The sequence below is a fragment of the Trachypithecus francoisi genome, unplaced genomic scaffold (genome assembly GCF_009764315.1).
Source record: "Trachypithecus francoisi isolate TF-2019V2 unplaced genomic scaffold, Tfra_2.0 Lachesis_group0, whole genome shotgun sequence".
NCBI classification, from domain to species: domain Eukaryota; kingdom Metazoa; phylum Chordata; class Mammalia; order Primates; family Cercopithecidae; genus Trachypithecus; species Trachypithecus francoisi.
Window position 1 is genome coordinate 72,269,664 of NW_022681453.1, and position 11,617 is coordinate 72,281,280.

Below are 11,617 nucleotides of genomic sequence, written 5' to 3' on the forward strand. Positions count from 1 at the left end.
AGCATAATATATTCTTCCATCAGATACAGCTCTTGAGTTTGATGCATGAAATGTCATTTTTTTTTTTTTTCACACTTCACAAAACTGGGGTTGCTTTGTGCTGAAGCTTTTCAATTTGCCTGCCCATTCTTATTTTCCTTCCTTAGCCGAGTGCCCCCTTTCGGCAGATGGTTTGATGGTTCCTGTTTTCCAAAAGCATTAGGCATGATGTATGTGCAAAGAGAAAGGCAATTCCGCCCTCAACTGGCCAGAACAATGATTGCATTTTGAAATTCTCTGAGCAACGGAATGTATTTAAAGATATGAAATGTGCTTTCTTGTGAATTTTATAGTTTAGTGATTTCCCAAGGCACACTCATTACTGTAGATGTTATTACCCCTTCCATGGTATTTCTGGAATTATCAAGGAAGAGAAGAAGAATATATGCTGAGTTCCTCAAGGAATACTACTTATCACTGACATTTTCCAGACTGCTGGCTAAATGGAGTCAACAAAGGTTTACATTCTTAATAAACATTTCGGAAGCCTGTGATAAAAATCTCTGAAAAGGATACGTGAATGAGTCATAACTGTTTTTCATTTGTCTCTCTAATTCACCTGTCTGCTTTTTAGGAGGAAATCAGCATTAAACTGATTTAGTACTTTCTAAATCCGAAGATGAAAATAAGTGGTTTGATGCTGCCTCATGACATCCCAGGCTTAATGGGAAGAAAGGAAATAATTTCTCACTACCTAGGAAGGATCCTGAGCACATTAACGGTCAATACGGAGGGCAAGAATCCTCCCTGCAGCCTGGGGACCCCAGACAACTAAATCAGCCCCTTCCACTAAAAAGAGAAGTATTATTTCCAGTAGAGCTAAGGGGCTGAAATAACAGTGACAGAAACTAACTCTGCTGTAGCTTCAAAATTCTTTGAAAAAGGAACCATGGCATTTTTGTTTTCTGGGTCAACTGGGTGTAACTGGGCTGCCATTAGACACAGGTAGACATTCAGAGTCCTAGATTACTCTTACATCAATTAGTATATTAATTACAAGTTTACTTTTCAAATATTGCACTTATACCTTAATTTAAACTGCTGAATTATGATGCATTAATTTGGGTTTACAGTATTTTCAACTAAATTAGGCAAAACCTGGTGACCCAAGAGAGCAAGGTGTAGTGGTAGATATAAGGGGTGGGGGGATTAGGTTCCCAATTAGAGATATTTCTCTAGCAAGATAAATACTCACATGCATTGTGTAATTGGTCCTGAGACTGTGATAATGAGCACATCATCAGAAATCTCAAAGAGTCGGCATAACCAGCTGCAAACCTATTCCTGAACTTTGAACTTGAGCTCAACCTCTACTTGGCCATAATTTTTTTGACCCTCTTATTTATCTAAATTTCAGCATATTGAGAATAAATATTTTAAAAATAAACAAAAATATACTTCCATAGAAAGAATAAGTTCTAGTATTCAATATTATAGTATGGAAATTATAGTAATAATAATACATTGTATATTTAAAAATAGCTAGAAGAGAAGAATTATAATGTTCCCAGCACAAAGAAGAGATACATGTTTTAGGTAATAAATATGATAACTGCCCTCATTTGATCATTACACATTGTACACATGTTACAAAATATCACATGTACCCCAAAATATGTATAACTATATATATTTTATATATATATGTCAATTTTTAAAACAATGCATGTGAAATTTACATGCAGCTGCAGTGAAATCTGAAGTATAAAGTTTGGTACAGAGGAATTTGGAATTATTAAATCAAAGCTTGGATGAAAAACACCCCCAAAAACAAAACAACAAAACAGCTTTATCATCTTCATGGTGAATCTACTTCCCCTCCTGACCTGTCTTTTCTGTCAGCATCATTTTCTCAGTAACTTGGGTTTGTTTTTCACTCCTTTTTTTTTTTTTTTTGCATTATTTTCCAGAAAGAATGGTTTCTAAACTACAATGATTCTTTTCGAAGTGTCTTCCTTCATCATTCTTCTATTTAGACTATGATCACCATGATTTTGTCACAACTCATAACTGAGTTATGCAACATTGTAACTCAAAGTCCTGCTTCTGGTCTCTCCATTGGATAGTCCATTTTCACTGGATGCTCACTGAGTACAGAATGAAAGTCCATACTCTTAATCTGACTTTCAGAGTGTTCCAGAATCTGGCTCTGGCCTTTGCTGCTGAAGCTCCTACTTTATGCTCCCACTAAATACATGTCCTTGTTCCTCATACGTGCTCTGTGCCAACCAGATTCTCTGCTCTTCTCAGGCAATTCTTACTACCAGAAATGTCTTCCTTTTCACTTATTAAAACTCTATCCATCTTTTAAGGACAACGTTATATCCTATCTTTTATTGTGACAATTTCTCTGATTACCATGCTAGGAAAGAGATCCTATGCTTCCCTCATCCAGCTTTCTATACATGAAAAGAGTAATATTTGCCATGACATACATATGGTATATTTTATCCTTCACTATATCTCTCATTAATTTTACTAGATTGTATGCTGTTTGAAACCAGATACAGTGACTCATTAATCCTTATGGTCAATCAAACGCTTTAACATCTAGCATTCTGTACATGTGACATAGCTATTTCTGTCGGTGATTTGAGAACATATTTTAGGAGAAAATGCATTTATACAGAAAATACTCATACTTTAATATCTTATATTAAAATCAGGAGTTTCAACTGAACACCTTGCTGAAAGAAAAATACATTAGCATCTCATGCAGACACAGGTTTCAAAGAGTGCAATAAGACAATTCTTTACGGTGATTACCTCAGTGAACAGGTTTAAAACAAATGTAATTAACACATTGATCACTTATAAGTAAATAGGTACTTTTAAAAAGAAAAATTGAATGTTTTCCTGGATTGTTCTTAAACCTGCCTTCTGGAATTTTAAGAGCAGCTAAGCTTAATAAAACCTTTAGTTATAAATACTCTGTCCAGCCCATACCAAAATACATATTTTGAAATACTCAAGACCAAATTAGTGAAATTCTTCTGCATCTCATATCCTCCCTGAGCTGTGGTCTTCTTGATACCTGTGAATAGAATGGCGATCGGATACTTCATTCAACAAATATTCACTGAGCAACCAATACATATCTGGCACAGAGGAAACTGTGTAACAAAACAGACAAGGTCTTTGTTCTCATTTTTAAGTATTATGGGTAGGAATATATTTTTTTCTAGTCCATTTCTGTGAGGAATACCATTTTAGGAACCATGATAATTGTTTTAAAAATAAATTGAGGAATGTAAGTTGGTAAGCAACGTTTCTCTCCTTTGCTTACTTCTTTCTTATAAAATGACAGAAAAGAGTGTAATGAAATTTTTACTTATGCTTCACAGAAGGAAAATGTAATTGAAATAAAAGCTTGTCATCAATGTTATCCACAGATATTACTGGGTATCTTCAGGTTGAATACATGTACCGTGTACGTACAACTTTCCTCCTCCTTCTCTCTCTCTTCTAATCACACCACACACCAAAAAAGTACCTCCTGTAGAGGGAAAGATACTAAGAACGAAGCTTTATAAAAGGTGAAATTTAGAGTCAAAGGGGATCTTTGAGAAGCTTTAGTCCAATCACCTCATTTTTGCATAAAATAGAACTCTGAAAGAAAATTACCTTCTCAAGGATTTGTAGTGAATTAGTAACTGATTCTAGGCCAGAAAAAAATCTTCAGACAATAAGTTCAGTTTTTCTTCTTCTAAACTACATCATTCCTGACAGCTAGTTTTTTCATTAATTCATTCCACACATACATTGTTTTTTCTTTTCTACAGTGGAAAGGCTACATAGGGCTTCCTGAAAGAGGTGAAACCCACACTGGGTCTTCAAGAAATGCAGACAAATCATAATAATTCCCCTGATAATAAAGATATAGGGTGATATTCCAGATAGAGGGAACAAATGTGCAAAGGCTTGGAGTAGGAGATTGCCTAGCAACTTGGGTAGGCCCTAGGAGGGCAGAGTGAAAGGTGAGGCCCAGGAAGCAGGAGGGGCTAGATCATCAAGGGACTTGGATGCTTTGCAATGGAATATTGATAAAGAACTTTAGACATTTTTCAGTAGGGAGTCAAGGGGTAGATGTGTGTGTGAAATGATTACACTTCTTTAGAGATATCACTACTGTAGCAGTGCGGAGGACAGAGGTTGAAGAGACCGCAGGTAAATAAACCAGATAGATAGCATATGGTTGTAGTAACTGAAACAAGAGATCATAAACACTCAGTATAAATCTCACCCTCATTATTCATGTTCTTCCATAGAAAGTATGGGCATCAGCCCGACGAATCAGAGCAATGCACGTCCACAGATCCTTAGCCCATGAATGAGCTTCAGGAATACTTAAGCCTCGAAAGTGAAACACGTCTGCTACATACGACTATTTGTATTTCCGATGAGAGAGATAGGTATCATATTCTCAAAGGAACGAGATGTCCACATTTTAAACAACTGCTGCACTAAAAACCTGAAAGAGTTGAAGCAGTTTCCCCAATGCGTATTCCACCTAGGAACACCAGCTTTCCCAGATAATTGAATCAAGCCTTTTACATAGAAGAAAAATTGTTTTTTGAGACATGTATCTTTTGGCTAAAATTGATGTAGTAGATTTGTAACTCGGCAGAAGCAGTAGTAATTATCGTAAGTCTCCCGGAAGAATTTGAGCAGTAATTCATAAAATTTTAGAGACAGAGTCTTTAGGTGATAGAGGTGAATAAGTGTTGAAAAATGCACATTTGGTTGGCACCCCTTGATATAATCAGGAGTTGTTGGAATTCCAGGGACACAACATAGTAACAGAATCCTACTTAGCCTAGCTTTTCATTTCAATTATTGGGCTGTATTCTACATTTCTATGACTTCTTACTTGTGAGGAACCAGAATGCTATGTTTTTTAAGAAAAGAGCAAAGAAAGTCAACAGTTACAAAACAGTGTCATGGCTTAATCTGGACTGTGTAATATTCCTACATACACTAGTTTATAATATAATAAAATTGTCAACCTCTAGGTTACCTGATCCTTAGTTATGAAAAAACAATGTTCATTTCTTTGGTATTGGTATGTAGCACTAAGTGTTGCATCCTGCATATTGCAGAAATTTAGAGAAAAAAATCAGTGATACAAAACACAGAGTGGGGCATAAATCTTATCTTCCAGATGTTATAGGCTTATAGATTGCTTCCTATACAATAAATTATCAGTGCCAAGACTCTGTACTGTTTTAATATATCTTGTTTTCAATATATTAGGGAAATAACACCTATTAGTGCTAAGACTTTACTTTTATTCTACTTTATTTTTATTTAAATAATTGTATATACATATTTATGTTTGCACACACTTATATAGTATGTCATATAGATTACAAAGCAAAATTTTATCATGAATATTCAACCTAAAGACTAGAATAGTGCCCAAATTTACATCTACCTATATATTCCTTTCTTATCCCCTTTTCTCTCTTCAGAGGTAACCATTATTCTAAATTTTCTATTTAATGTTCACTTGGTTTTTAATAAAATACCTATGTCATATGTATCCTAACAATAATTTCCTGTGTTTCATTTATTTTAAAGCTTTATAAAATGGTATTAAATATATGCAGTTTTCCGGGACTTTCTCTTTTCACTCAGTATTGTTTATTTCTCATCAGTGTATAATATTCCATTTGGTGACTATTCTGCAATCTATTCATCCATTCCTTTGTAAAATTCTACTTGGAATTTTGCTCTTTACAAAAATAAATGTTATGAAAATCTCTTCATTGAATTTTTGCAGATAACTTATATATCTCATTTTCCCAAGTAGCTGGGACTACAGGTGTGTGTTGCCATGCCCAGATAATTTTTTTTTTTTTATTTTTGTAGAGATGGGGTTTCATCATGTTGCCCAGGCTGGTCTCAAACTCCTGGGCTCAAGCAATCTGCACTAAAAATGTCAGTGTCTTGCCTCTGAATCTATCTATCCATCCATCTACATCTATATCTATATCTATATCTATATCTATATATCTGTATCTAATCTATATCTACATCTATATCTATATCCATATCTATATCTATAATATATATCATCCAGTTGTCATGCATCCTGGGTGGTGCATAGGACAACCTTCCTGGAGAAAGATGTATTACATCACAGGTCAAGGCATCTTTTTTTCAAGAAATGTTTTTGGATCTACAAAAAAAAATTATTCTTCTTCATTGATTGGGCCAGCAATAGTTTTCTCTCTCTTTTTTTTTTTTAAATCAGCAGCATTAACTTATTTTTATTATCTGTAAATCCCCAGTGCACAGGGAGGGGCTTTGGCTCCCTCCTCTGTCTTGTTTGCTTGGAGATTGTGGATTGGATGTGAAAGAGCAATGCCCTTCAGTACAGTGGTCATTTTTATGAGAGTATTTTGGAAAAAGTGTTTACACCAGGCTTATATCATACATATAAAAACACACTCATATATATTTACACACATTTATATAAGTACACACATACATATACATTTATTTATTATCTCTAGCCATAGCATGCTCAGTACATGATTACTACCCTTGTGAGAATTATGTGCAATATGGGACCTGAGCACTTTTTAAATTCCTGAACTGACCCTTACTATTTAGCTTTAAGCCAAATTCTAGATACTAAGCATCAATCAAAGTTGAATCTTCAATGACATCACAAGTCTTGCATTATGAAATAGTGTTTATAAAATTACAGAATATTTTGAAGAATACTTTGGTTCTCAGAAATATTTTAGGAGATAATATAATCAAATGTGACATTGTAAAAATGTTATCAATGACTAACTCTGCATCCACACTACCATTGTTAAAAGCAATAGCATGGCTGTTATTTTTGAGTAAATTGATGGTGATCACAAATTTTAAAAATTGAACCTGCAAAAGATGATTTGTTCATCCATGAATATCCTCATGAGCAGACATAATTACATTATGGTTGCATTTTTCAGGCACTGAAATTTTGTTTTCTGGCACATCAGCCATGTTTAAAGCTTGCATACATACTCGTGCATACACACAGTGTGCTAATATTTTGTTTAAACCGATGGCAGTATGGTTAATTGGCATCTACTATAATAGCATTTGACAATACCACCAGAAGAGACACTGACAGTGCTGTGAAGCTGTTCAGGGGCTAGACTGAATTCCAAAATAAATATTTTAAAAGTCTCAGAAAACTATCCTGCAATTATGCTGCTAAATATTTCCTTACATTTATTGTATCTCCTTTTCTAGTGTTATATATTTTAATACCATGCTAAAACCATCAATCGGAAATTACATACATCCCTGTCACTTAAAATTTTCAACAAGTGTATTTTGTTTATTCGTAGGGCATTGTAGCACGTGTTGGTGGTATTGGTATATGCTTTCACCGGAAAATGTAGCACTATTATAGGCAACTTTATCCATAAAGAAAATACAAGCTAGCAAATGGGACAAGTTTCTTTGTCTGCCTACCCATTACCTCCTCTTTTTGCGAGAAAAGGTTCCATCTGTTATTACACAGAGATATATGCACAATCTATTGTACTGTGTCTTTGTCATCAGCATTTACATCAACTAACAAAGCAAGCAAACACACACCCTTGATACTGCAGTATCATCAAGCTATACTCATATCTTTTCTCTGTCCTTTACAAAAAGGCCATGCTGTCCCCAACGGTCTCACGTCCCATTAATTATTACAAATGTTCTTTTATCTTTCTATATATTTTGGGGGCGGACGTAGTCTCATTCTGTTATGCAGGTTGGAGTGCAGTGGCATTGTCACTGCTCACTACAGCCTCTGCCACCTTGGCTCAGGTGATCCTCCCACCTCAGCCTCCCAAGTAACTGAGACTACACGTGTGCACTGCCATGCCTGGCTAATTTTTGTATTTGTTGTAGGCATAGGGTTTTGCCATGTTGCCCAGGCTGGTCTCGCAGTCCTGGGCTCAAGCAATCTTCCTACCTTGGCTTCCCAAAGTGCTGGGATTATAGGAGTGAGCCACTGGGCCTGACCCTTCTAAATGTTCTTTCAATAAATTATTTTAAATTTGAATTATAAAAGATTTCCTCCACTTCACAACTCGTCCCTCTCTAAGCTGGCTTAAATACAGCATCATTCCATTGACATGTTTCTGGCTAAATTTGCCAGTGATCAGCATGTTGCCAAATTCCATCATTTTATTTTACCTCTAAGCAGCTTTCAGTGCAGTTGCTTTTGCCTTTCTTCTTGCAATAGTTTCCTCACTTCTTTCGTGACACCACTTTTGCATGATGTTATTCCTCTTTCTGTCTGCTCCTCAGTTTCTTTTTATTGCCTCCTGATTTGTAAATGTGTGAATTTCTCCAAGCCTCATTTCAGAGTCCTCATTCCGTTTCATGTTCTATTGCCTTATTAGGCTTATCTCACCCAATTCTCTGGTTTTATAGACCATCTATAACGAAAGACATTGCATTTTCCTCTTCAGCTTTTTTTCTGAGCTCTAGATTCCTATTTCCAGTTGTTTATGTGACATATCCACTTGGATCCTGTGCATTACAGATACAATCCCTTCAATGTCTACCTCCATCACTAACCACAGAAAGTACCTGAGTTTCAATGTTAAGACTATTTGGACCACTGAAGATTTCCATGCAGGAAGAGAGCTAAAAGCAGTGTGCAATCCTGAGAGTAAATACCAATGGCTTTTTTATAGAAAAAAAAGGAGAACATTTGTCTTCTTAGTGCAATTCTATCATTTTCCTTCCTGCTTCTCATAAGGTTCAGCTAGGATTCTAATGAATGTTAAAAATAATTAATGGATCAAGCAATAATGGAGCCTCTCATCATGTTTATATCTTTTGCCTTTGGAGAACATATTGGGAAAGTTGAGAACAAATACCTTCCTGATAAAACACGGGGACACAGATGCAGAACACATTGCAAACGTCACCCCCATCCCCATCCAGAGAAGAGAGAGAGAGAGAGAGAGAGAGAGAACAGGAGAGAAAGACAAGCATGATAGAAATTGTATGAAGTTGGAAAGTAGAAATCCAGAGAAGGAAAGGTAGATATCCGTGGAAAAACAAAATATCAGTGTGAGTCAAAAATAAATCTGAGATGCCATTTCCTTAATTTTGCTCTCTAGCTTGTGCTCCTTGGCCTAAGAACAGGTGGTTCCGAATTCATTGCTATGTGGATGTTGTTGTATCCTGCCTTCTTAGAACTCACCTTGGGTCTTGGCATGTCTGTTAGACCAGCTTTAGACTTCTGACTTTTTTATGTCAGTGATGTCCCTCATTTTGTCCAGATCTCTTAATTTGTTCAGTTTCTCATGGCTGATATTCTTGCGGGATGCCTGGTCCCTTCTCTGATTCTCAGAGTCCCAAACGTTATCTTTGTAAGGGTGAAGAGGAAGTCAGAAACATACTTTGTGACTTCTCTGTAGTGCTGAGATGCCAGAAAATATAATAGTTTCCAGCCAAGCAAGGTTACTAGTTAGATACATCAGAAAAGACACATAGTCAATCTAGAGAAGTGCAGCCAGATGAAGACTTAGATGGATATTAAGAGTGACTGTGGGCTTGAATCGTTTTCCTCTTCATGGGGATCCATACATAAAGCACGTCTGCACTGAAATTCTAACTGTGGCAGAAGATGTCTGACTCGATTGTTCTCTTTTTGTTAGTATATGTGACTAAGAGAAACAAGTATAAAAACTCAAAGAGCTTCAGGGAGGCAGGAAGACATTAGGGAATGGCAGAAAATCATGACAGTAGTGGATTCCACTCCCAGCCCTTGTCGCAGCCACCATTTTCAAACTTAACTCTGGTGGTGTTTATAGTTTGAAATGATCTGAAGGCCCTAGGGTCTTCTACTGGTTTATTTTGAATCATGCTATTACCATGATCACATGATAATATCCAAATTAAAAATATCTTAAGGAAAGATGCTGTTTAGTTCAACTGAACTTATAAAATGTGGATTGTGTGCCTGCTGCATTGCAATAAGTACTGGGATTGTGTGCCTGCTGAATTGCAATAAGTACTAGGGAAGCCTTGGAGGTCAAGACCAATACCATCCCTGCATTGATGAAGCTCACAGTCCATCAATTTAAGGCGATTTAAGATGTGATTTTTAGAGCGACTTAACAAAAAGGAAAATGCAAGTCAGATGAACAGTGACATAAAAATGCCTCTGCCGGGCACAGTGGCTCATGTCTGTAATCCCAACACTTTGGGAGGCCAAGGCGGGTGGGTCATCTGAGGTCAGGAGTTTGAGACCAGCCTGGCCAACATGGTGAAATCTGTTTCTACTAAAAATACAAAAATTAGCCAGGTGTGGTTGCGGGCTTTTGTAATCCCAGCTACTCGGAGGGAGGCTGAGGCAGGAGAATTGCTTGAACCCAGGAGGCAGAGGTTGCAGTGGGCCAAGATTGCACCATTGCACTTCAGCCTGGGTGAAAAGAGCAAAACTAACAAGCAAATTAACAAAAAATAGTTCTAGGATTTGTTAGTGACTATTATATTCCTTACCCTCTCTTGGAGAGTCACGGTTTAGATTATCATGTTGGAAGCTCTAAAGAGGAAACAACAACTGTTTGATTTGATAAAGGGTTTTGAGGATAAAGAGCTATTTTGATGTGTGACGGAACATGCATTTCATTTAATTTTGCTGTCTTGTTTTATTTTTACAGCACATCAACACAGAGTGTATTTCTTTCTTTTCTTTTCCTTTTTTTTTTTTTTTTTTTGAGACAGGATCTTGCTCTGTTGCCCAGGCTGGAGTGCAGTGGTGTGATCAAGGCTCACTGCAGCCTCAACCTCCCAAGCTCAAGCAATCCTCCCACCTCAGCCTCGTGAGTGGCTGGGACTACAGGTGTGCACAACTATGCCTGGCAAATTTTTTTTTCTTTTGATAGAGATGAGGTTTTGCTATGTTGCACAGGCTGGTCTCAAACTCCTGGGCTCAAGCAGTCTCCCCTCCTCAACCTCCCAAAATGCTGGGGTTACAGATGTGAGCCACCACAACCAGCCTACAGAGTACATTTCTTTGGGGGAAGCTTATGTTATAATTTAAATAAAGTTGTAAGGAATGAACTGTGCATTAGACTTTGACAACATGCTTTGATTCCTCCAGATATTACAAACTCCTAAGTCCAGGTGGCACCACACTAATCCAGAGATTTCTGGTTTCTTTGTCCTGGTTATAGCTGTATTCGGTGCTACTTGTTCAAGGCATGTTAAGAGAATGTGCTGGGTTCTCTAGGTTCGAGTGAGTCTTAAGCTCACATGTTTATTTCTCTATGTTGGTATATGATGGTCTTGCTGTGGGATAACATAATTCAAAAGGGAGAAATACTGACAACACAGTATATAGATCTAACGGAGCAAGATATTTGCTCCATCTTTCATCTGGAGCTCCTAGCATGCAAGGTAAAAAGTGAGAAGGCAGCACCATTAAAGTGTATTCAAAGGGTTGAGAGAAGGGAATGGGAAGAGAGAGACGTGGAGTAGAAAAATAAGTATGTGTTGGCCGGGCGCGGTGGCTCAAGCCTGTAATCCCAGCACTTTGGGAGGCCGAGACGGGCGG